Raw genomic sequence first — 25506 nt, forward strand, 5'->3', positions numbered from 1 at the left:
TATTCCTCCCCAATCAAATACCATCATGGAAGGCTATAATTTCATGGGGGGGGGGCTATACCCAAAATATCTTTCTAATATATATACCCCATTAATTCTTTGCTGGAATATCAAAATGTCAACTATACCCAGAAAATGTCAACCATTCTAAACTTTTGACCGCAAGTTCTAAACAAGAACTCACTCGACCGTTTAAACTGTTTCAAACTATGCGGGTAAATTGGAATCAGGCGCGATATTCGGCTAATTTGGCATTTCGGCCAATCAAATGAGATATAGCCAGGTAAACTTCAGAACCCATCTTTTCCAGAATTTCTCTACAGCAGTTACGAAACCAACAACACCAAACAAACTCAAAAGTGAAAATCAAAAGAAGCTCCAATTTCTTGAAAGAAGGCCTCAAACTGGGAAGATTTTGCTGAATTTCGCTTCTCAAAATTTTGAGACAGCGGATTTGAGTTTCGTAACTGATACAAGCGTTTTATTGGGTATATGTCAAACTTCAAAACAAGTAACAGCACAAACACCTTCCTATAACCAGATTCGAATATATTCCTTAGAGCTCCTTTAATCGCGCGAAAGGTAAGGCAAAATTGAGCCCGTTTTTATTGTTTATTTAGGGTTTAAGTCAAAGCTATACTTGTAATTATTACATTTTACAACATATAACAACTATTTCCCACTTTCAGTTTTGTTACATAGTGCAACTGTTCAGTTTAATCATTACTCTAGTTTCAAAACCAACTATGGTCATAAATTAAATTAAAAAGGACTTTATATTTGTTTGAACTAGCGCTAAGTTCCGCTTTTGATCAATTATGCTCTTATTAGAAAGGAACCCTTTGTTTGGAACCAAACAATTGCCCTATCAACTCTTCAAAACCCTTGTGTGTTGCGGGTTTAGGCGAATTAATCACCCGAGTTGAAATATAGTAAATAGATTATACAAATCCCGCCCCCGCAAATTTCCCAAAATTTGCCCATTATCTGTTTGCCCAGTTTTAATTTTGTTTTATACCAAATTCACAAGTATAAATTTGAAAAGTTTTAGCGTTTACTAAAGTAGTTATAATTTAGTAGCCTTTTAGTGGCAGTATAACCTTAACAAGTAATCAATGATATAGTTTAACTTTCTGATTCGAATAATTTCCTCACTTTCTTATTAGCTCCTTTTAATTAAAAATTAGTTAACAAATTCTGATATAAAACTTCTTACTCTTAAGATTTTACGTATTATTGTCGATTGGGTTAATCGTGAAATGCATCACTGCTATTGAGGACAGGTTAGGCAACATTGACACGACACTGAACAGCACTGAACACCAACAAACATTTTACATTCTCATGACACTATGAAAAAATGAGACCCATAGTTGAAACCAGGCTGGTTAACTTGGAAGATATTGCAGAAGTTTGAAGTCGATTGGTGAAGCTAAGTCTTTTTTGACTTTTCCAAATCTGTATCTCTAATAAAGATTTTTGACTAGTTGAATTTTACATAAAATTTTACGTAGAATTTTATCATATTGTTTCTTAAAAAAAACTGTTGTTCACAGCACACCAAAATCGATGGAAATTGTCACAGCAATTTTTTTTAAAAAAATTTCAAGGTGGCTTAGAAATCTAATGGTAAGGAAAATTCCCAGCTATCATTTAATCCTATTGACGAAATAATTGATACTACTCAAAATTGAAATAAGTAATTTTTTCAACTCAAATTTTTGATAACCAATTGAACATAAAAACCATAAAGCACTCCATAGTTATGTAGACAGCAGCAGAAAAAGTCGACAAAATGGTACGAGAAAAAAGTGAGAAGAACAAAAATTGTGAATACAACAAAATTTTTAGTTTTAACTTTGTCTTAGGAAAAAAATAAAATTCAATTTTTGTATACTGAGCACGTCAACTATTATAGTTACGTATAAACAATTAGAAAACTGCTCTTTAAAATATATCAGTTGGGAAAATATTACACTTTCTTGAACAAAAATGGATTTGTTAAACCGTTTCAAAAAATGACAAAATATCGAAATCTTTTGATATTTTGCATATTTTAATATAGTCTGTTAATGTCGTTCTTGAACAGTGGCTTAGTTTGTTTTTCGGGGAAGATATCACGCATCTGCGGGGGTTGAACGTACTCAAGTGATTGAATTTCAGGTGATTGAAAACTGCGTCAATTTAGAAATGACGAATGTGAAAAATCTGTGCAAGTTCAACAATTAAAACGTCATTCTGTCTTTGTTATCAATACGCTTTCCTGTCAGTTAAAAAATGCATGAAACTGTTAGCATGTAGGAAAAAGTTGAACGTCTTTGAATGATTAACAATAAATTGTTAATACCTGAACTCAAAAAGTAAAACTAGAGATAAAGTAGAACTACTAATGGTTAAGCAACTCTAAATGAAATTAAATTTTCACAGAAGCATTTTAATATGATTTGACTTTTTAATTTTTTCGTATATCTAAACAATTGTTTTCCTTCCAACAATAGCATGAACTTAATTCCATTGTTTAAATGTAATGAGTTACCTGCTAAATGAGTTTTATAAAAAAGGACAAGTAAAAAGCTCAAAAATATTCAACACTGTTAATTCTTTTCTAGCGGGTTCAAAGTAGGCAGAACAAAAATGACAGTTTTTATTTATAATTTTGCTTTAGTAAACGTCAGAGTCCAACTTAACATGCGTCTAACTTTCTATTTACTATTAAATTGACGCAGTTTTAAATGTTAGAAAAATTATGTAATTGATTATTGATTTTTTTTATAATCTGTTTTAATTGATGAAATTGATATCTGTTTACAAGTTGTTTTAATTGGATCTACAAAAATTTATCTTCATTTTTAATGATTCAATTTTTTAAAAAAAGATAGCCAAAGTAGTTAATTCATTTGAAAAAAAGCGTGTAAAAACATCGTTTTACTGGCATGTCTGTGACAAAGCTATTTCTGATTATGCGGATTTTTGGTCCTCTTTTCCCAATTTCTTCGCCGTTATCCTTTCTCTCCAAAAAATTCAAGTTCAGGATGAAAATTGGCATAAATTGAGAAATGCCCTTCATAAAACGAATTTTTAAAGCTAAAAACGATAGGCTCTTTTGAAATTGAACTTTTTCTGAATATTCCAGCTGTTATTCAAACTTGAAAATGTTTTTCCTGTGTAGTATTAGAGCTTCTCTAATCGAACAAATGAACGGACAATTAATCCCGCCGCAAAGCAAATCGAATGCATGCATTTAAGCTATAATTATCACCACTCCTAGCACCGGCCAAACAAATTGATGCGCGCTTAGGCTAACAATATTTTAGCATTTGAGCCTTTACTTTTCTATTCAACGAACGAGCCTCAGTTTAGGCCTGGATTAGCCAGAACCAAATCCAAACTAGAATTAGAACTAAATATGAGTAGGCGCCGCTAATACTGCTCAACTTCCCTGCTCTTTGACTGACATTTGCAACTCAGGGGAACTACTAAAAGCAGTTGCATCTGATGAAAAGCAATAAATTCCCCCACAAACTTCAAGGTTACAAGAGCAGAAGGGAAAAAATTAGGGCGTTTACGCAAGGATGAAACAGGCTCAAGTGTTCCTGCTTTTTTAATATTTTTTAAAGGAAAAAACAATAATATTTTCATGATATGAGCAGAGTTAATTCTCTCGATTTCTCGGCCAGTAAGAAAATAAGGAAACCGTTTCACTATGGACGTGAACGTAGTTTTTCCGCACCCTATCGGCCTAATGCTTCGCTGATATTATTGAAAAAAAGAAACGGGTTGAGATTATTAGAGTTTCTGATATAGACCGCAGACAACGGTCACCTTTTCCTTGCTTATAATTTTCAAACAGAAAAAATTAAAAAAAAACTGTTTAAACAGTAACAACTTAATCAACAGTTTCCTAATTAAATTTTATAAGCTTTTTCCGTCTAAATTGAACAACTATCCGATATACAACGCGAACTGAACGATCGCCACCCAGCTCATCTCGATAATACAACCACGCTACTGGTAATTAGTAAGCTATAACTTTATACTTACTCTTTTATAAATTAAACACTTTCAGACCCCCAAATCTTTAAATTGAGACTTATAATAAAAACAGGTCTTAGGCATATATCTTTGCCTTCGATTTGTTATATCTTTTATCAAATTAGATCGGCATACATCAAAAGGTACCGTATTGTGTGATCTGTAACAGACTGGCTTAGTTTGATATCTCCTATGGAATATGCACCTTCATAGGCTCATTTTAAGCATTATTATCTTTAATTCGCGTGCGTTTTAAAAATTTCCAGATATTTCACCTTTCAGAGGAATTTGATGCTCAACATCACAGTTTGAGCCATGGTGAAAGCTCGTATCAGCTATTTGATTTGGTAAACAATCGTTTTTTTCTATTTTTACAGCAACAACTTGTTGTTTAACAAGCTGTAGCTCTAAATTATAATTTAACAAGTTTAGTTCACAGCAGCAAATTAAAACTAAGCAATTTAAAAAAGCAATATTGGAAAAAGATTCAATTAAAAAAACTGTAATTTTTTGTTTTTTGAATTTGAAGCTTGATAAATTTTTGGTAAAAATTGTTTTTTGCTGTTTTCGACAGATTAATTCTGGATCACAACTTTGGCAAAATTAATTATCTACAGAAATGTAAAAATTTTCTAGCTTGCTGACTCTTCAACACCCAAAATTTTAGGATACATCCTTTTTATATTTTCAAGTACTGAAATGTTGGGCAAATTTGTTCAAATTCATATTATCTAGCCGCAGACATAAACAGCAGTGAATGAGCACACATCATATTTTTACCTTTTGGTTATGAGCAAATCGTCTTCTTATGAACTAATTTACTTTTAATGAGAAAACCGGTGCGATTCAGTTGAAAATGAGAAAGCCGAGACTTGATTTGTAAGTTTTTACATTTTTACTTGCATTTTGATATACAATTAGCTAATATTTTTTGCTTTAAAAAAAGAAAACATTGAATTCCAAAATGTTACACACCTTAAAAGTGTCAACAAAATGGCAATGTACAAATTCTAAAATACATAAAACAATAAGAATATATTTTATTTACAACGTTTGGAATACTAAGAACATTAAAAAAAATTATATTGGATAATCAGGAAATTAAAAACAATGAAAGCTTAAAAAAGGTCCCTCAACAAATCTCTGTACTCCAGTGCCTTTGGGTCCTTCAGATATTCCTTGAAATAGAATTCTTTCAAAAAACCTTTGATGTTTTTAACCTTATCAAGTTTTTGTCTTTGTTCATATGGAACTTCATTGTACAATTTCATGGCTTGCAGCATCAATGATTTATCGAGGAATTCCGAATTACTTTTCATAGCCGGATAAATTTTTCCCGTTCTCGCATTTTGCTTACAATTTGAAGTTTGCAATTCCTTGTTTTTACTAAAAGCTGGTAATTGTTTCCTAACATATTTCATGAAAAATACCATACATCGATATTTGAGAAGGAATTCAACAGGCATGATTCTGTTTTTTATTTTTAAATCAGTCGAGCGATCAAACTTTTTTCTTTTGAAACACACTTTTATTCCCCAATTAAATTGTTTTTCTAATGTTATCATGAGATTTTTTCTGATACCAACAAGCATAAGAAATGAGTATTGAATGTGACTTAAAACAAGCTTTTTCCAAAACAAAAAATACATAACCGTTAAACAAAATTCTTAGCCACATTTAACGCCTAATTTCTTAGTTTTTGGCAATTTTTGTTTCCTATCGATTATTATATCACTATTTTTTGTGATTTAACTTACATTTCCCGCGTTCGAACTGTCACATAAATTCAACATGAACATTTCCCTAACTTTTGTGATTTAATTATTTTTCAATGCAATTTAGAGCTCATCTGACATAATCACGCTGTAAAGTTTCGACCCAGTTCTGCATGTGACGTTATATTGTCACATTTAGCATTTTATTAACTAAACATGCCAAGTTTAGTTAATAAAGTAGTTAATGTGGTTGGTTGTTGCCCCAGGGGGTACTACCCGGCTTGTTTTACGATTCGCCCATTAATCTCGTAACCTAATAAACCGTATAAGCAGCCTGACTTTTGTGTGATTCAAAGTCGCGTCAATATACTCATTGACCTGGTATTAAATTCAATTCCAGTTATAAGAATTAAGGTCAAATTACAATTTAATATTATCCCGGCGACAAGGATCTAAAATTGTAGAAAATTTAGGGAAATCCTACGTCTTTGAAAATTAAATGGAACTTTTGGGTCTGGGATTTTATAACAAGTATACCCATTTTATTTCATTTAGAAACCTTCAACTTAATTTCTTTCCTAGACAGACTTAATTATACGCTAGTCGAGACCAGATCGTTATCTTATACGACCTTGCATGATTCTGGCAAAAGATGGTTATCTTGAAAGTCTCGGTAATTTCAAAGATTCTCTTAAATTTGCTCCTGTTGACCTAAAAAGTAAAAAAGTTAACGTTTTTTTTTAAATTACTCGAAAAAAAGTTTTTTTTGAAAAGTGAAGTTTAATTCACGTGACTGTGATCAAATTACAGAAAAAAATCTGGCATTTATCGAGAACCGTGTTGCTGGAAACTTGCAGAGTCACGTGACCTCCCTTGAAACCCTCACTTTGCGCTTATAACTGCTTGCCATTTTAAAACTGGCACTATGTACGAAAATGTTTCATTCAATAATCTGGCATTATAGAGGTCTGGTATTTCGAGTTGACGAAAAACAATTTTATTTTAGACAACTGAGCACGAAACCATTTCTGTTCTAGTAATGTAATTGGAAAAACGTTGAAAATATCCCAAAATTAATGAATTATTTTGAATAATTTTCAATCTTCCAATATGTTTAAATAAGGATTTTTGAACTTTTGTACTCAAAAGTTTCGTTTATAAATAGACTTTTCTCGTTCACTGTTTTTACGTTAGCTTTCCCAAATCTGTCAATTTTTCTCGATGACCTATTTAGAGCTTTCCTCATTAAATAAAAGTGACTTTTTTACTTACTGTTTTTTAATATTACACAATAATTAAACGAAACAGAACTGCTTTTGAAATTTTTCAGCTTGAGAAACTTCTTTAAGAATTATTAAGAAGGGTTTGAAAAAGGTAGAGGTGTGCATTGTTACTTTTTTCAGCTCGGTGATATGAATTTTGAAGATGATAAGTAATTAATGCTAATTATTACGTTCACTGCATTTAGTTATTTCCGTAGTCTCAGTTTTTTCTCACCTCCTGGACTTAAATCTCAGAGCATTTCAGCGCTGAACCAGCGTACTTCAAGAGTAAGAGTTTAATTCAGTTCTGAAACATGGCAGCGCTGAACCAGCGTACTTCAAGAGTAAGAGCTTAATTCAGTTCTGAAACAAATATCTCCAAACGCGGCAACTCAAATCACAAGACTTGATGAACAGACAGGGTTTTCAGACACAGGATGTAAACAAATTAAAGAAACGTGAAATATGAAGATTTGATCTTCAAACAAGAAAGTCCACATTTCCCCCTCAACAAAATAAACGACGAAATAGTTTATCAGAAAATTAATAACATATGTACTGGTTACTCTAATTAATACTATAATGTTTTTCAAAGTTTTAATCTGTATCACTTTCATATAATCTCTCTACCTCTCCAACTGTCATTGACGTTTCTGGACCCTCGTATTTGGGTGAAATGTAAAACTGGGTCGGATACGTCTGTAAAGGAGAACAAGGCCTTACTGTAAAATCTGTTTCTACATGTTGGCTTTGAGCTTGAGCTTTCTGAATTGATGTAATAATCAATTTGTTCTGCATTTGCGTCTGTTTAATTAATTGCCTTCGTTTGCTTCGCGAAAGTGCAGTAGAGCTCGAAGTTGTTGGTGGACAGGTTTGTACGGATGCTAATGACTCGTCCGATTCCGTGATTGACGGAGAAGATCGTTTCCTCTTTATTGGCGGTAGTGCTGCTGTTGCCTTGGCGACAGCTTTCCTTTTTGGCCTCGTTGGAGGCTCGCAATGACAATCGATGTCAATGGCAACTCCATTGGCGGCGCGAAATCACCTACGTCTTCTATAGGTGGCTGTGGCGGTGCTGTTATGACTCTTCTTTTGGGTTTCGTTGGCATGCGTACTTTTAGCGCTCTTGTGACGTTCGAACGAATTGAGGAAACTGCATTTGCATCGTCGGCTATCTTCCTAAGTTTCATTCTTTTGTTTCCCTCTAACTTCTTCCTTGCCTCTTTCGCGTGTTGGTTTATGAGGTCCTCCGTTACTTTTCCGGAGAGAACTTTGGGCCTCCTATTGGCGTACATTTGAAGTTCAGTTTGGCGCTCCGCTTTAGTTCCGAATTTCGCCAAATCTGAGTTGCGGATTGTGACGTCTCTTTTTCCGGGTTCTTTTATGACAGAAAAATATGTGTCCGTTTTTAACACCGAAGAACCGGGCGCCAAGACTTCGTACAGCCCATCCAGACTTTTCTTCGGCCTTTTGATCTTCGGTTTCTTCTTGGCTAATTTGACTACTAGAGAAGTTTCTGTCCGCGGTACTGGCAAACCGACTTCAAGATGAGAAATCAATCTGGACTCTTTTTGGGGATCCACGTTCCTTCTGCTAGCCGCATCTTTACTCAGTTTGTCCCTGTTGTGTTCTAATTCCGTGTCGCTTCTGGCCCCTACGTCCCAGTTTTCCTCCGAAATTAATTCGTCCCAACGGACTGCCTCCAAATCTAAAAATTTATTGGAAATGTGTTTATACGTGAGACTATTAGGATCAGGTTTCGTTGATATATTAAATAATGGAGTATTAGCCTTTCTACCAAAATGGGCCTCAAATGGTGATATATTGATAGTCTTTTGACGGCATATACGTAGCTGGCAAATAATAGAATTTATTGATGCTTTCAAATTAAATTGATTTCGCGCCGCCGTTTTAATACAAGCTAAACGGTTCTTGATTCTTTGAATTAGCCTTTCAACTAGTCCAATCGCTCTGTGATCGTTTATTGGAGCTTAAATTAGATGTATATTATTTTGACTACAAAATGCTTTAATTTGGTGACCCGTTTGCCATCGAGCTTGATCTAATCTAATTGAACGGGGTACTCCGTGTAGCAAAACATACTCTTGAAGGAATTTTAAAATATTATCTGCATTAGCTCTATCAAATACCTTTGCGGTTGGAAATTTTGAAAAATGATCTATACATGCAAGGAAGTAAACTTCTTGATTTTTCTCATAATGAATTGGTCCACCAAAATCAATTCGAATTTCTTCATTTGGTACTTTGCATAACTTTAATGGTGCCCATTTGCTAGCAGGATTAATAGACTTTAAATTTTTTACCGATTTTAACACAGGGATTGCACTTTGCCGTCTTTGTAATTATGTCCCGATGCACGTACGGCCACCATGCATGTGTCGCCATATCTGTCATCCCCCAGCTTCCTGGTTGGGTTGCATGAATGGCTTCCACGTACGCATCCTTGATCGAGTTCGGAATGGCTATTCTTTCATCGATGCACACGCATCCATTCTTGACGTGCAAGTCCTTCCAAAAAGAATGGATGTATGGTGAAATCTGTTTGCATCGATCCTCGTTTTCTGTCAGGATGCAGTCTCTTACTTCTTTAAGAATCGCGTCCTTGGTAGTTAGACTGGCCATCAATTTGCTTGAAAAGATTTTCGATAGTGCAAAATTGAAGGCATCTGTGTACAGATCGTTGGTAGAAGGTGGCTTGACTGTTGTAATATCAGTGTTTGGAGTAGAGGGTGTTGCTTGTACTGCGGGAGCCGTTGATGGTCCTGCATTATCAGCAAACCCAACTTTGGAAAGTTTCGATTGTTTTACTTGCATCAGGGTTTCTTCATCAGAGTTCGACATCATGAGGACACTGTTGAACTTGTTAGCGATTCGTCGAAAATTATTCAATTTATTGGGCAACTGATCGGAAGAGTGATTCAAGGCAAAAAGCGAGTGAAGAATGTTTACTGTCTCGAATTGGATATTAGAATTTGAGTTATTTGGTGCTAATTTGCTAATTGAATTATCATTTTCCGTAATCGCAGAATATTCTGGATTTCGCGGTGCAAAATCACTGCATAATTTGTTAGTGGAATTTGGAGTATTTGAGGCTTGTTTTTCATTCGAATTTCGCGCTGCGAAATTGACGTAGTTCTTGGCATTTAAAAAGAAGCGTTTCGCGCTGCGCTTAATCACATCCAATTTAGCAACTATGAATTGCTCGTCAGAAGCAGATATATTAACAGCCTTCTGTTGCGGGTCGCGAGAAATTTAGTCAACTAATCCCATCTTTGAACCAGGAAGATGATCGATCGTAAAATCAAAAGGTAGTAGTCGATCTACCCAACGTGTGAGTCCACTATTGTAGGATTTATTAGCTCTATATTCTTTCATGATCGAAAGCAAAGCCCTATGATTGGTTATTAAGGTGGATGGCTTGCCGTATAAATAATATTTGAAGTGTTCAATAGACCAGACAACACCCAATAGCTCGAGCTCATTGATGCTATGTCTATCTTCCACAGAATTCAAAAATCGCGATGCAAATGCCACGGTGTGCCAACCGTTTGTTTGGAGTTCGTTGTTCTAATGCGCATCTCAAACCTTTACGAGAGGCGTCGCACTTTATACGTGTTTCTAAGTCCGGATTTAATTTTTTATTTTCGGTTGTTTCGGCAATCTTCTCTTTTATCAATTTGAATTGTTTCTCATGTTCATCCGTCCAAATATACTTTGTATTTTTCTTAAGTAGAGGTCTAAGTGGATAACATAATTGCGACAAGTTCGGAATAAATTTGCCCAGATGATGAACTGATCCCATAAAGGATCTGAGTTTTTTGAGATTAGAGGGTGAGGATAATTTTTCGATTTCATTTTTTTAATCGACAACGGTGTTATGCCTGTTTGAGTAATGCTTTGTCCAAGCCATTCAATTCCATATTTTGCAAAATGACATTTTGCAAGATTTCTTCGAAGATTTTGTTGATCTAGTTTTGTTAAACATTTCCGAACAAGATCGAGATGTTGTTCTATTCCGCCTCTACTCACTATCAGTATATCGTCCAAAAAACAGAATGTATTGTTTAAGCAGGCGAGGGTACAATCGATTGCTTTTTAAAATTTGGCTGGCATATTTTTCAGACCGTCAAATCCCGTTTTAAAACCATATGTGCCGGTCATATCTCCGCTTACAAGATTGAAGTTACAATGGCGGTCCGTATCACTATGTAAATTTAATTGACTGTAAGCGTACTGCAAATCGGGAGTCGTGAAATAAGCCGTCTCTTGCGGCGCGGTTGACAGTGTTTGTGAAATTGTTTGACAGTGTTTTGAATTAGCGAATCTATATTCGGCATTTTGTATTTATTTTTGTGGATAGCTTTATTTAGGATTTTTGAATCTAATGCCCATTTGGTTGATTGATCCTTTTTGACTGTAATGACTATCGGAGATATGAAAAACTGATCAGAGCAATTTGTTAATTTTTCGATATGTCTTTTGTTTAACAATTTTTCAAGTTCGATTTTCACTTTTGGTTGGAGATGAATGGGCACTTTCTCCCTTTTTGATGTGTAACTCGATATTTTCTGTGAAATTTTGAATTGACCGTATGGTGCTTCGATTTTTCGATTCGTGAGATTAGTTCAGGAAATTCTTTTGCCAGTGATTTTTTTATTGCACAGGGTGTTTCTATATTATTGAGTTCTGTATTTGTTCAAGGTTTCTGTGAAATTGTTATTCCCAATTGATCAAACAGATCTCCTCCAAGAATGGGTCAAAATCCGTCTGCTACCACCGTGATTTTTGCTTTTTGAATTTTCTAGTCATTACAACGAACTAGCGCTTTTAAAGTTCTTAGGGTTTCAACTATGTCGTTCGAAAAAGACTCTAATTCGAGTGGTTTTTTCTCCGATCATTTCGATTCTTCACAATTAAACATTATTTCCTTGGCGAGTGACAAATTGATAAAAGTACAACCACTACCAGAATCAAAGAGCAAATGACAGTCTGTATTTCCAATCGTTATCGTCATATTTTGCAGTGCAATATGCGGTGTGCTAACATTTTCTACCGTTGCAACGTAATTATTGTCTGAGGAATCGTAGTCAGAGTTGAATTGTTCATTATAGATTATATAATTAATGCTTTGATTTTCGGAATTTGTATTTTGTTCTGTAGTTTCAGCAGTTTCTACATTATTAATACGATTACCAAATCGGGAATTTTGTGTAGTATTGAGCTTTTTCGGACATACCTTGGCGAAGTGATTGGGCAAACCACAACGATTGCATTTCTTACCCAGAGCAGGGCAAACCTGGCGGTGCGTCTTAGTCCAAGCTTGACCACATCCTCTACATTGACCAATCGCTTTTCTATTGACTGCTACCCTGCCTGTCTGATTTCCGCGTGCACTCGGGCCCCAAAATCTATTGTAGGGTTGTATTGCATTTATTGTATTGTTTGCAGCGCTGTTATTGTTGTTTGATGAAATCCTTTGTTGATTCTGACGGCCCATCTCCATGTTTACTGCTATACTGAGTGCTCTCTCTGGGTCAACTGTGTCAAGCAGAAGTTCATGTTGGATGTCGTCATCCAACAAGTTTGTGATGAAGATGTCTCTGATTATTACCTCTTCTCGATTTTCGAAGTCGCAATCTTCCGCCAATTCTTTCAATATACTGTAGAATTGTTCTACCGTTTCGCATTTTTTCTGCTTTCTTGAGAAAAACACATAGCGACCGAAAGTAATATTTCTTGGACGAATGAATGCTATCTCCATCATCTCCCAGAGCTTGAGGGTTGTGAGATTGTTTATGTTGTCATGAGGGAATTGTGTTAGGAGACGTCTTCCCTCTGTGACGATACTAAGGTACAAGAGTGAAACACATTTTTGGTCACACATGTTCTATGGCCGTTCTCCACACAGAACGCCTGCCTCCATTATTTTTTGGCATTTCAAGTCCCATTGGAGTTTCAATTGACTGTTCCTTATTTGACGATCTCTTTCTGTGTCTTCCGTTGCATCTTCAATAGCCATCTCATATTTCGGTTCATCTGGTAATCGGACAGTTGTTGGCTTTGGTTGTAGGAGCGTATCAAGTGTGATGTTTTCTCGAGCGATAATAGCAAGTTTTACTTGAATGCGCCACTTTTCCCATCTTATCGGAGGATCCGAAGTAGGACCTTCCCAAAATGGTTCTATCGACAGCGGTGTTTTTTGAGACTCAACAGCTGACTGCGCCATGTCGTACAGATTTTATTACTGTATTCAGGGTAGATTTGCGGTGCCAAATTACAGAATTTGTCGTTTAGATTTATTGGCTATTTCGCGGAGCCAATTCGCTATTAAATTTGTAATTTATTAATCCGACATTCTGAGTGCAGAATATGCGTGAAATCGGCGGCTCGAAGTTAGATTTCTCCGCTAGACTTGAATTTCGCTTTGCGAAATTTAGCTTAGAAACGTTCGATACAATTTAGCGCTTTAGCGGAGCGGATTTCAATTTAAAAGAGAGACAACTAATTCTGAATTAGGAAAGTAGAAGAATGAGGAAATTACAGATAACTAAATTTGAACAACAATTTGATCACAACAAATATCTCCAAACGCGGCAACTCAAATCACAAGACTTCATGAACAGACAGGGTTTTCAGACACAGGATGTAAACAAATAAGAAATGTGAAATATGAAGATTTGTTCTTCAAACAAGAAATTGGAAATGAAATTAAGATTAAATGATGAACAAAATGAACTAAATGAAAATTGACTTAAAATTAATAGATTTGGTATACCTAAATCGATAGCCCCTTTTTGATACAATGTCCTACTATACCACATTTCCCCCTCAACAAAATAAACGAAGAAGTAGTTTATCAGAAAATTAATAACATATGTACTGGTCACTCTGATTAATACTATAATGTTTTTCAAAATTTTAATCTGTATCACTTTCATGTAATCTCTCTGCCTCTACCAACTGTCATTGACGTTTCTGGACCCTCGTATTTGGGTGAAATGTAAAACTGGGTCGGATACGTCTGTAAAGGAGAACAAGGCCTTACTGTAAAATCTGTTTCTACATGTTGGCTTTGAGCTTGAGCTTTCTGAATTGATGTAATAATCGATTTGTTCTGCATTTGCGTCTGTTTAATTAATTGCCTTCGATTGCTTCGCGAAAGTGCAGTAGAGCTCGAAGTTGTTGGTGGTCAGGTTTGTACGGATGCTAATGACTCGTCCGATTCCGTGATTGACGGAGAAGATCGTTTCCTCTTTATTGGCTGTAGTGCTGCTGTTGCCTTGGTGGCAGCTTTCCTTTTTGGCTACGTTGGAGGCTCGCAATGACAATCGATGTCAATGGCAACTCCATTGGCTGCGCGAAATCACCTACGTCTTCTATAGGTGGCTGTGGCGGTGCTGTTATGGCTCTTCTTTTCGGTGTCGTTGGCATGCGTACTTTTAGCGCTCTTGTGACGTTCGAATCAATTGAGGATACTGCACTTGCATCGTCGGCTATCTTCCTAAGTTTCATTCTTTTGTTTCCCTCTAACTTCTTCCTTGCCTCTTTCGCGTGTTGGTTTATGAGATCCTCCGTTATTTTTCCGGAGAGAACTTGGGCCTCCTATTGGCGTACAATTGAATTTCAGTTTGGCGCTCCGCTTTAGTTCCGAATTTCGCCAAATCTGAGTTGCGGATTGTGACGTCTCTTTTTCCGGGTTCTTCTATGACAGAAAAATATGTGTCCGTTTTTAACACCGAAGAACCGGGCGCCAAGACTTCGTACAGCCCATCCAGACTTTTCTTCGACCTTTTGATCTTCGGTTTCTTCTTGGCTAATCTGACTGCTAGAAAAGTTTCTGTCCGCGGTACTGGCAAACCGACTTCAAGATGAGAAATCATTCTGGACTCTTTTTGGGGATCCGCGTTCCTTCTTCTAGCCGCATCTTTACTCAGTTTGTCCCTGTTGTGCTCTAATTCCGTGTCGCTTCTGGCCTCTACGTCCCAGTTTTCCTCCGAAATTAGTTCGTCCCAACGGACTGCCTCCAAATCTGAAAACTTATTGAAAATGTGTTTTCTCGAGCGATAATAGCAAGTTTTACTTGAATGCGCCGCTTTTCCCATCTTATTGGAGGATCCGAAGTAGGACCTTCCCAAAATGGTTCTATCGACAGCGGTGTTTTTTGAGACTCACGAGCTGACTGCGCCATGTCGTACAATGTCCTACTATACCACAAGTACTGCGAATCAAAACATATTCAATCAGGACATATTTGCTTTCTGCTTGCACAAAGCTCCGCTAGTTCACTTTCAATCGAATAACAGAGCAAAATTTTTAGTCTTGAAGTTCTAATTTATGTCCATTTCTCTGCCGCTTTTGTCCGCCTTATTGTTTAAATCAATTTGTGACTCATTTTTTTGACATATACGATGGTAGTAAACCATTGGTGAGTAACTTCCATTCATAACTTGCATCCAAATGCATTACCAATAATAGTACCACCACAACTCTGATTGTGTCACTTTTTTACCCTCATTAATTGTTCTTGAACTTTTTGTTGTAATTTTATACTCATTCATAGTGAGAACTATTTACGTGTGAGCTCGAAAATAAGCTCAATAAGTGAAGTACTAACTAGTTCCTTAGAAAAAAATGCTAAATTATTCTATAACTATTGAATTTTTTATAAAACTACCATTAGACATCGCTTTTGACAGAAAAAACATATGGTCCTGTCATACTGTCAGCTAGGTTTTTGTAAGTTTTTTTTTGTAAAATTATATATATATATATATATATATATATATATACATATTTATATATATATATATATATATATATATAGATATAGATATATATATTTATATAATTTTAAATATATATATATATATATATATATATATATATATATATGTATATATATATATAAATATATATATATATATATATATATATATTTATATAATTTTATATATATATATATATATATATATATATATATAATATATGTATGTGTGTGTGTGTATTTATGTATGTATGCATATATGTAGGTGTATATGTGCATATAATAGATGTCTGATTACTGAAGTAGTAATTACCAAACTAGGCTGTAAAACTGTCTTCAAAGACAAATACTATCTTGGACTGCTAAGTTAAGCCATAGTACCTAGTTAAGACTCAGAATAACACTAGCGTCAAAATAGAATCAACAAACTTTTTTTGTTTCAAAATTGGATAATTGACCGAGTACTTTTTACTATCATAGGAACTTGACGGTTATACGGTTATATTGAAATCATTAAAACATGTCTTATCTGCCATGCTTGAACGTTTATCGTGTAAGACTTGATAAGCATAGGGCAGAATATTTATCGTGTAAGACCAGATAAGGCAGAATTTTTATCTTCACGTAGGACAGAAGTTTTATCGTGTAAGACCAGCTAGGGCACAATTTTTATCTTCACGTAGGGCAGAATTTTTTTTATCGTGTAAGACCAGATAAGATCTTACACGATGAAGATTTTTGATCAGCATCTTATCAGATCTTACAAGATAAAAATTCCAAAATCACTGGGGTATATATATATATATATATATATATATTTACATGTATAATATATATATACATATATATATATATATATATATATATATATATATATATAAGGTCACAAATAGAAGTTGGGAATATACTAGAGGGGAAATAGGAGCAGTTTTGCGATATTAGATTCTTCATGTAAAACTAAACATCGCTAGCAATTGCATGTGCTGTAAAACAAACATTTTTATTTTTTTTTCCTCTACTGATTTTCTTTGAACTCGAATTGTTTTCAAACTTACTAAATGTAATTCAGTTTTAGCTGCAACTTTTTAACTTTATTTTCTTATTTTTTTGAATAGAGACTTTCACTTTTCATTTTAGATGGTGTTGCGTGTCAGTGAAACTTAAGCATTAGCATCAGAAGGCAATTAACAAAATTGTCAGTCTTGTGTCAGTTTCAACTTCTTTTTTATTCCGTTAAATTCTACCGAAATATATTTGCAAAGTTTTCTTGTTTTTGTTCGTATGGCTCTGAATTGTGATTTAAGCGTTTTTCCCTTGAGGCAATATTGATTTTCCTGAGACCTCAATCATTTTCGGAAGCTTAAGGAAGTTTATGAATTCTTTAAATGAATTCATATCTAATATCAAATTACGTGCGGCAGGAAATTTGTCAACTACATCAATTCCAAAAAGTTCCAAAATTTGGAAATGAAAACTGAGAAAACGTCCTTTGCTGCAAATTTTTGTGCAATTTCATAAGCGCAAATAAAATTTTAAAAAATATTTTGAAGAAGCGGAATGAAGAAGAGCCAAACTGAAGAGAAATTTTTGGAGTGTATTCTTAACTCTGATGTCTTAAAATTGAAGCGCAGTATTTAACTTCTCTCCCAGTCGTTGAATTTCGCTTTTATATCTCAAACCTGAACTGAGCCCTAGGGTGCCAAGGGTTATCTTAAGGCGTCGTTGTTTCATGAGAACACACCAATGGTGTCGCATAAAAACAACATGCAATGAGCCAAATGTTATAGAAAATTTACACCTGAAATAGCGAAATTGATTCAGAATGTACCCTCTAATGGCAGGACAGCATCCCAATGCAGTATAGTTCATAAAGAACAAGATTTCCATCTTATGGTTTTCTTATTCAACAGTTTAAAGTTTTATTCAAAATTTACATTTTTTTTTATTTTTCGAAAAAAAAAATCACTGCGAATGAAAAATTGAGAACCGGAAAAATGAGAAAATAAACATTCTTCAAGAAGTTCTGCAATTTTGCTCAACATGCTTTGGAAACTGATGTTTAAACGGCCAATCTTTTTGCCAACTTTTTTTTTTAAAAAAAAGAAGAACGATAATGTTTTTGTAAACAAGACGTGATGAGCTATTGTAAGCTCAAGAAATAACCATCTGTTCACTCAAAAATACAATTTCCGCTGCAAAATTTTTCTCATCTTTTACAAAGTTTTTTAATTTTTTGTCACCCATTAGCACTAGCGACAGTTTTCATAGTTCGTTGAATTCGGAAACAGTTTCAAACGTTCCTTTCTTGAGTCTGGTTTTACCGTTTAGTCCTTCATGAAAATAACACAGAAGGATAAACAATTTTTTTCAATGCGTCCTCTTACTGCAAGATTTTTATTCACTCTAATAATACCTTTACAGGGATATTTTGAAACATCTGTACATTACTGTCACTTTGCTTTGTTTTTATTCGTCATGGTTTTGTTTATAAGTTCTGGGAGACAGATAATTCACTTGTAATTAATGCTTTTTAACCTTTAGGCATTCCAGTTTATCTTCAATTTCATTTTATCAAATTTTTAAAATGACCTTTTTTAGTCTTTGATAAACCTTTCATTTGTCAACTTTGCATTCGCTTAAAGATGAACACAGCGAAAAGTATCATTTTTAGTTCAGTATTGAAAAACCAAAATTCATAATATATTAATTTAGGCTAAGCAAATTTATCGGAAATTTAAAAGTGATTTTGATCAGACAAGAACATTGCAGCAATTCCTTCATATTTTTTAAAAGATTTTTAAAGGGTTATTTCTGCCTTTTTGGACAAATTTTTGGTTACACAAACAATAAGTATTTGTATAATTGCCAACACAACGGCTGGATGTTGTACACTCTTATCCCAATGTAAAATTATTATCACACCCAACAAGGGCTTTGTAATAAATAAATTTAAAAAATTCCTCGAATAGCTGGTCAATTTCAATAAAATTACTTGATTTGACCTCATGAGAGCCAAGAACGACAAGCTACCATCAATCCCGCAATCAAAAGAACAAATCTTCAATCGATCAAAAACCTCATAGAAGAGCTGGACATTAAAAAGCTTAATGTCAGTTTCGTCAATTTAATCCCAATGTCTTAATTTGGTTTCCGATGTTTCACATTTTAAATGTTTTTTGGCTTTTCAAATCTAATTTGTACTTAAATTTAAATTGTGCTGATTTGATTAGAACTATTTCAAAGTTTTTTAATTTTTGTAACCTTGAGTGAAACTTATTGTTGTGCTGTACTGAGTAGTGAGTGGTTGATTTTTCTTTTGACTATTAGAATGTTGTTCCTTCAGGCAATGTTTTTCGGTCCTTGGAATGTGTGAAATTATCCTTGGGTATTGGGTATTGGCCACAATTCGTTTTTTAGAAATGAAAATCTCATGTTAGGTTCTTTCAATGGTTCTTTTTTTTTCTATAAAGCATTATTTTGAAACTTCTTTGTATATAAAACGGTTTAATTTTCCAGTTAAGACATCTGCTTTACACCTTTTGTGAACTTTAGTCCCAAACATCGACAACATTGTGACATTATTGTACGCATTACATAACGAAAATTTGACAAAGCTAATCGACCAATTAGGCTAACTAATTGCAAATTACCAAAATAATGAAACTGGACGAGAAACTAGTGTTTAAACCAAACAATGCAATAATTCCAAAGCATAAAGAGGTATCACTCAGAACGTGTTGCTTCATATTATTAGCAAAAATTGTTGTGCTATGGATGTGCTTCAAATAAACAAAGAAACAGAACTGATGGTTTTTGAAAACTATGGCTATACGATGAAACGGTAACTTACCAATATGGTATCTTTTCGGCGCTGTTCCGCTACATAATAAACAAAGGCTCAATGGAAGAGTCATACTACGCAACGAACAAATCAAAGCTATTATAGTTCATAAACATTTAACAGATCCAGCAGACATTCAGAAGAAAAGAGCTACAAGATGAAGAAGGAATAACTGTTTTTTTATCTTGCATTGATAACTTTTTTTATTACATTGTCTGCAAAAATTTGCCGTCGTGCCTACTTTTCTTCGTCGCCCCATAAACAAACAATCAAAAACAGATCAGATCACAATCAATCTCAAAATTGCACATAGAATTTTTCCCCTCAAATGGATGATAATTTCAAAATCAATTGTCCATTTTTCAAGATAGCGTAGAGACTTGTGCAATTGGCGGGCAAAGTGGTAGATTACAACAATAACATGCAATGCCGAGGGCTGATCAGAATACTGATTCCCACGGAAGATATTTAGAAAATCTGATTGATTTTTTCAACTTCGTCAATTTCCTACCAAAGTGTAAATTTGGTTTTTGATGTTTGCGCATTAAAACTATTCTTTGTTTTTTATCTAATTTGTTCCTTAAACAGACATTCAACGATGTCATTCCTGCGGGGTTAGACTACAGATGCCCAGAGCACTGGGAAACGTTGATTTTGGTCACAAGCAAATTCAGGGTTTTTCAAAAGAAATTTTCAACTGGAGCGAGCGCATAAAAATGGTTTCCAAAGAAAGTAATGTTTGATGGAAGGTCTTAACGGTTACTGAGTGCACTGATGGAGAAATTCAAAAAAACTGCAGAAAAATAGTTAATCATTGTTTTTAATCTATCTAAGTAGCGTATTGCCAGATTGTTTTGTCTGGGGGCTTTTCAGTTGTTTTTTTTTTTAGTTTTTAGACTTCCAAGCTATTGGAGTTGTTTTCTAACAAGGTTTACAAGTTACAAGTTTTGAGTCATCTCGAAATTCAACGCTTCAATTTCATGTTTTTACCATCCCACTCTTTTGTTTGGGCAACTTTAAAGTTGAAACTTTTACATATCAGCTTTTGATTCAAGAACATTAACAAGTTAATATTCATTGAAAATTTAGTCTAATTTGGATAATATGATAATAATTGTACTGCGCTATGATTGTTCTGAAACACTCTATCTTGATAACCCTAATAGATCCAAAACTTCCATTTAAACTCAAAAATATTGAAAATCTGAGGAACATATCAATTAATCCTTTTATCAGGAATATCAAGTTAAGCTCATAATGGTTAAAACGACAGTGTTCCAAAGTACATAAAACACTTTTACCACCCCTAATTGTATCTGTCTCGGATACTAGATAAAAAAGACACAGCGTGGTAGCGAGACGATAGTTTTGACTCTGCTCTGTCGCGGGTGACCAAAATCAACACCCAATTTGTTGTTCACAGCCTCCAGCGTGACTAATCTCCTCCCGCCGGGAATTATCCTCCCGCCCGACAACCCCAGCAAATACGAGACTTTGAGGTTTCGCTGCTCTTTAAAGTCGTTCATGGAAACTTCAGAATTTGTCTCTCTGGGAATTGATCGCTGGAATTTGAAGGTAGCTTAGCTGTATATGACTTTTAAATCTTTCGATTATTGCTTTCTTGTACTGGCCTATAAAAGGCAAATTTGATACGTTTGGCGCTTTTATGTATGTGTTGCGATAACTGATAAATTGCTTTGTTCAACATCGTTTTCAAGGTAAGGCTGCAAATTTAATTAATATTTGTGGATTTTTAGTATTTAAGACTCAAAAATTTCCGGAATTTTTATCCTGAATTTGCGGAATCAAATCCTGAAGATAAATTATTACACGTGGGCTCCATCGAAACTGTCCTTTGGGGGTTCTAAATTCTTGAAAAATGACCCTGACGTTTTCTGAGAAATGCAAATAAGAGATTATGGCAATTTTCAGTAATCAACATTAAATTAAGTTTGTTCAGTCTGCTGAACTTTACTACAAGTTTTTTGATTTCATAAACTCTCCTTTTGCTATATGGAAAAATCAAGTGCAATGTAAAACTATATTTAGTTCTGAGTACCATAAACTAGCAATCGTTGTCATTATTAAATCCGTAAGATTTTTTTGAACATTTTTTTGCGAATTAATAGTTCTGGTCAATCATATATCGATCCATATGAAAATCCATAGAAGTGAAAATTGGAATGTTCAAAAACAAACATAACAAGTAACACATCAAAGTAACTCAACTCAAAAAACGTAATTTACAAAAACCAAAAAAAAAATCAATGGGAACTTGAATTATAACAAACCCGTTAAAATCAACTAATTTTTAAAAATATTGTTCACTCAAATGAAAACGAACAAAGAACAATTCGCTAGGGGGCACTTAGAGTGATTTTTAAAAGAGTTTGTGGACTTTTGAGACAGCCCATTGATGTTGTATATTGACTTTACATACAATTGACCTCTTCCCGAAATATTAGTTTTGCGATTCAATCGTTTCTGTCATTAGTGTATGTCGATCCATATGATATAAACCAAAAACCTTATAATGTATTAATTTAAGAAGAATTCTACTTTTTTCTCATGTTGGTCAAAGCAATAATTCGATTTCCACGGAAAGGGCGCATGGAAAAATAACCATATAGCATGACATAGGGAAAAAATAGCAAAGAAATATTCCCCTATAATATAACTCCACACTCGAGAGTTGAAGAGCTACATCATCAATTAACCTGAAAAACAGATTTTTACTCGGGTTGACCACATAAACTTTTCTTGACAACAAAATGGATGCCATATATGGAGTTTACGGTAACTTGGCAACCATGAAAATAGTTGAGCATAAGTTGAAATGAAATCAAAGCAAAATTGCTTGAAAAACTCTTTATATGAACAGGCATTGAACACTGAGTTCAGAAAAACTCATCAAGAAACTTGAAAAAAAATAAATGTCATGGTATCGTGGAAACCATAGCCAAAGCCATTCGCACCCATGGTGCTGTGTAAGACCATAAAACTTAAAGACAAACAAAAATACAAAAAATCAGTAAAATACTCAATAAAATTTCAATAAAATAATCATTAAAAAATACAAAATAAATAGGGAGAACTGTCAAACAAACAATTTGTGACTACATTAAACCTTCGAAAAAGCTAAATCAATTAGTTAGTTGAATTTTATTTTTTCTTGGCAGCCATATTCAAGAGCACTAAAATCTATGGTCTGGCTCAAGGTTCCCAAAAAAAGTCAACCCCGGGAGACAAATGTAATTGCGTATATATATATATACATATATATATATATATATATATATATATATATATATATATATATAATATGTAAAAATATATATGTGCGTAATATAAAATTTATGAGAAAAACTCATCGAGACACTTGAAAAAAAAAATAAACTTCATGGTATCGTAGAAATTTTGTTGTTTCTGCAAGGTACCTGCAAACAGTGCAAGCTGTCAAGTTGTTTTTTTTGCAATAATTTGGAATATTTTCTAGGATAGCCAGTGAAACTGAATACTTTTGAAGAAAGTTAGTAGAATCCTTCAACTGAAAAGTTAAATTTACTAGTATTACAAACATATGGTATAGAATTCATTAATATAACGCGTCGGTTTATCACAAATAGTCAGAACAAGACTATATTTGGTCAGAATTAGTTTGTGTTTCTATTAACTTTATCAATCTCATTCTGATAACTTTACAATTTTGACCGGGGCCGATTTGACCAACAACTGTTTGTAAAGCCATTCAGGTCTAATCAAGTGGATTAATGATGTTATAATAAGTTTCTGTCTGAAAATTAACGTCTACTTGCATTTTAATTGTAAGAGGTCTTCAGTTAAAAGTAATTACAGTTTCACTGTACCATTTTGTTCATTTGTTTTCTCTGAGGCTAAAACTCAGACAATGAAATGGCGTTCAAATTTCTCATCATCTGAAAAGTATGCATGACCACTTTGTTGATTAAATTATAAACAGATTCGGTATTTTAAGGATATATTCTTATAATTTTTTTTAAACTTATTTCAGTAGTGTTTAGCACGGCAAAAAATACAAGTTTTTTTGCAACAGGTAAATTTAAATTATAACCATACGGTTAAATATACTTGAAACAAAAAATACTTCAAATCATTCAAACAAAATAAAGTAATGAACATCAACAAATTTCTTAAAGAATCACATTATAAAATTTTTTTCCGATTGTTTTCTTCCTAAAAAAATAGATATCTTACCAAGATCATATCAAAATTTGTCAAGTTCTATCTTGAACTGATCGAGATTTTTCAAGTTTCCTTTCACAGAGGATGCATTAACTGACAAGAATTTTCGTGGAAAACTCTGCTACAATTTATAAAGTTAAAATGAAAATTCCTATTGTTAGCAATAAAGGGATCTTTTTCATCAATTTCCGCAGAAGGGTTTCATAAGCTGGTTTGGGGTGATAAATCAAAAAAGGTGATTGAAAAATGCCAACTACAATTTTCTTCTGTTGAGCGTTTAAAGGTTAAATTCGCTTTCCAAATGGTAATTGGCTCTATTAACCCTATACAATAGTCCGCTAATACGCAAGGCCTGATAGTGAGATTTTACCCGGTTGTAATTTAATGATTGAATTTTGCTGTTTTGATTGGCAATCTATATTTAAAGCGTATTTTAACATTTGGTTGTAATTTTGTTGTGAAAAAAAAAGAATTATTCTCATGGAAACCTTTTTCATCGGTGGTAGATTCTCTCACACTAGAGCATATTTTCAATTCTGTGAGATTTTTGGTTTTTCAGGACTTATTTAATCTCAGCATCTGTAGTAGATGCTTACAAAAGTCTGCCTTAAAGCGAGCACCAGGGATGAAATGTGGTCTGTTTTGCTAGAAAATTCAGTTAACACATTTTCGGAAAATAGTGTTTTTGTAGAACGCATAAGAATAAACTCAATAGAAATTGTTATAACCAGATATTGTAAGTTAGAGAATTTAGGTCAAATTAGACAAGTTAATAAGGTGTTTGAAATAAGCATTTTTTGTAAAGGGTTATTGTTGCGAAGGCGCCAGAGAGGGGAGTTGAGTGATATATCCTAAACGAACAAATTGATGAACAAAAAAGCATATTGAGCTGTCAATCTATTTTGATTAATTAGCAAAGCTGTATTTGCATCAGGCCAAAATCGAAATGAGTGATTTAAGTTTAGATGAAAACTAGAGAGCGAACAATTGAAGTGAACTAGATAGTTTGAAAAGAATTGGAATTTCAATTTGAACCAAATTGAAGTGTGATTTCGAAATTGCAAAATAATTGGCAACCCAAAACTTAGTACACTCAACTCCTTAAGTTATAATCGCCATTGGAAACTGAAATTTTGTGGGGATATTCCCCTTATGATTGTTGATATATAATAGGGATACGCAGCCGTATATACATTTTTGATCTGAGTTTTTGGCACAAGAAATGGTGTTATCCGACAATTTTTGATATTTTGCAGTATAAATTTCGATTGTTTATGGATGAAATAACGGTAGAAACCAGGCGTACTAGCATGTACTGATGCAGTAATGTATTGGATAATCATGGGAATGGTTTAGAAGGTTGTGGAAGAAATTTATTAGAGTTTTGTTGACATAAAGTAAATAAAAATGCAGTTTATCAGTTTTCCAAGTACCCTACCGATAAAAAGTTTCCCGACCCCCCCGGGATGGGAAGGAGTTATTGGTTGATAACTGGTCAATGATGGGGAGGTACCCCTAGTGGTCCTCTATTGCGAGAATAATTTTCAGGCGAATCCGACCACCCACCCTCCAGCTATTAACACTGGAAGTAGTGTGATTTGAAGGTTTTTTTAGGTATTTTACTGTGAAAAATGAATGTTTGAGTCAGAA

The 25506-nt window shown here is 34.0% G+C and overlaps 1 protein-coding gene across 3 annotated transcripts in view; it reads left to right on the forward strand.

Annotated features, from left to right (window-relative positions):
- Positions 1 to 234: 234 nt before the first annotated feature.
- Positions 235 to 25506, forward strand: part of LOC142341874 (slit homolog 1 protein-like) — a 53564-nt gene continuing 28292 nt past the window's right edge. The window contains exon 1 of one of the 3 annotated variants that reach the window (XM_075393173.1): positions 235 to 1283. The gene's annotated coding sequence lies outside the window, so the exon portion shown is untranslated. Of the gene's footprint in view, positions 1284 to 21072; positions 21211 to 21235; positions 21354 to 25506 lie in introns of those variants that run through there. The other 2 variants (XM_075393176.1, XM_075393174.1) reach the window with 2 other exon arrangements.

The sequence above is a fragment of the Convolutriloba macropyga genome, chromosome 6, assembly GCF_964194025.1.
Source record: "Convolutriloba macropyga chromosome 6, txConMacr16.3, whole genome shotgun sequence".
Classification (NCBI taxonomy): domain Eukaryota; kingdom Metazoa; phylum Xenacoelomorpha; order Acoela; family Convolutidae; genus Convolutriloba; species Convolutriloba macropyga.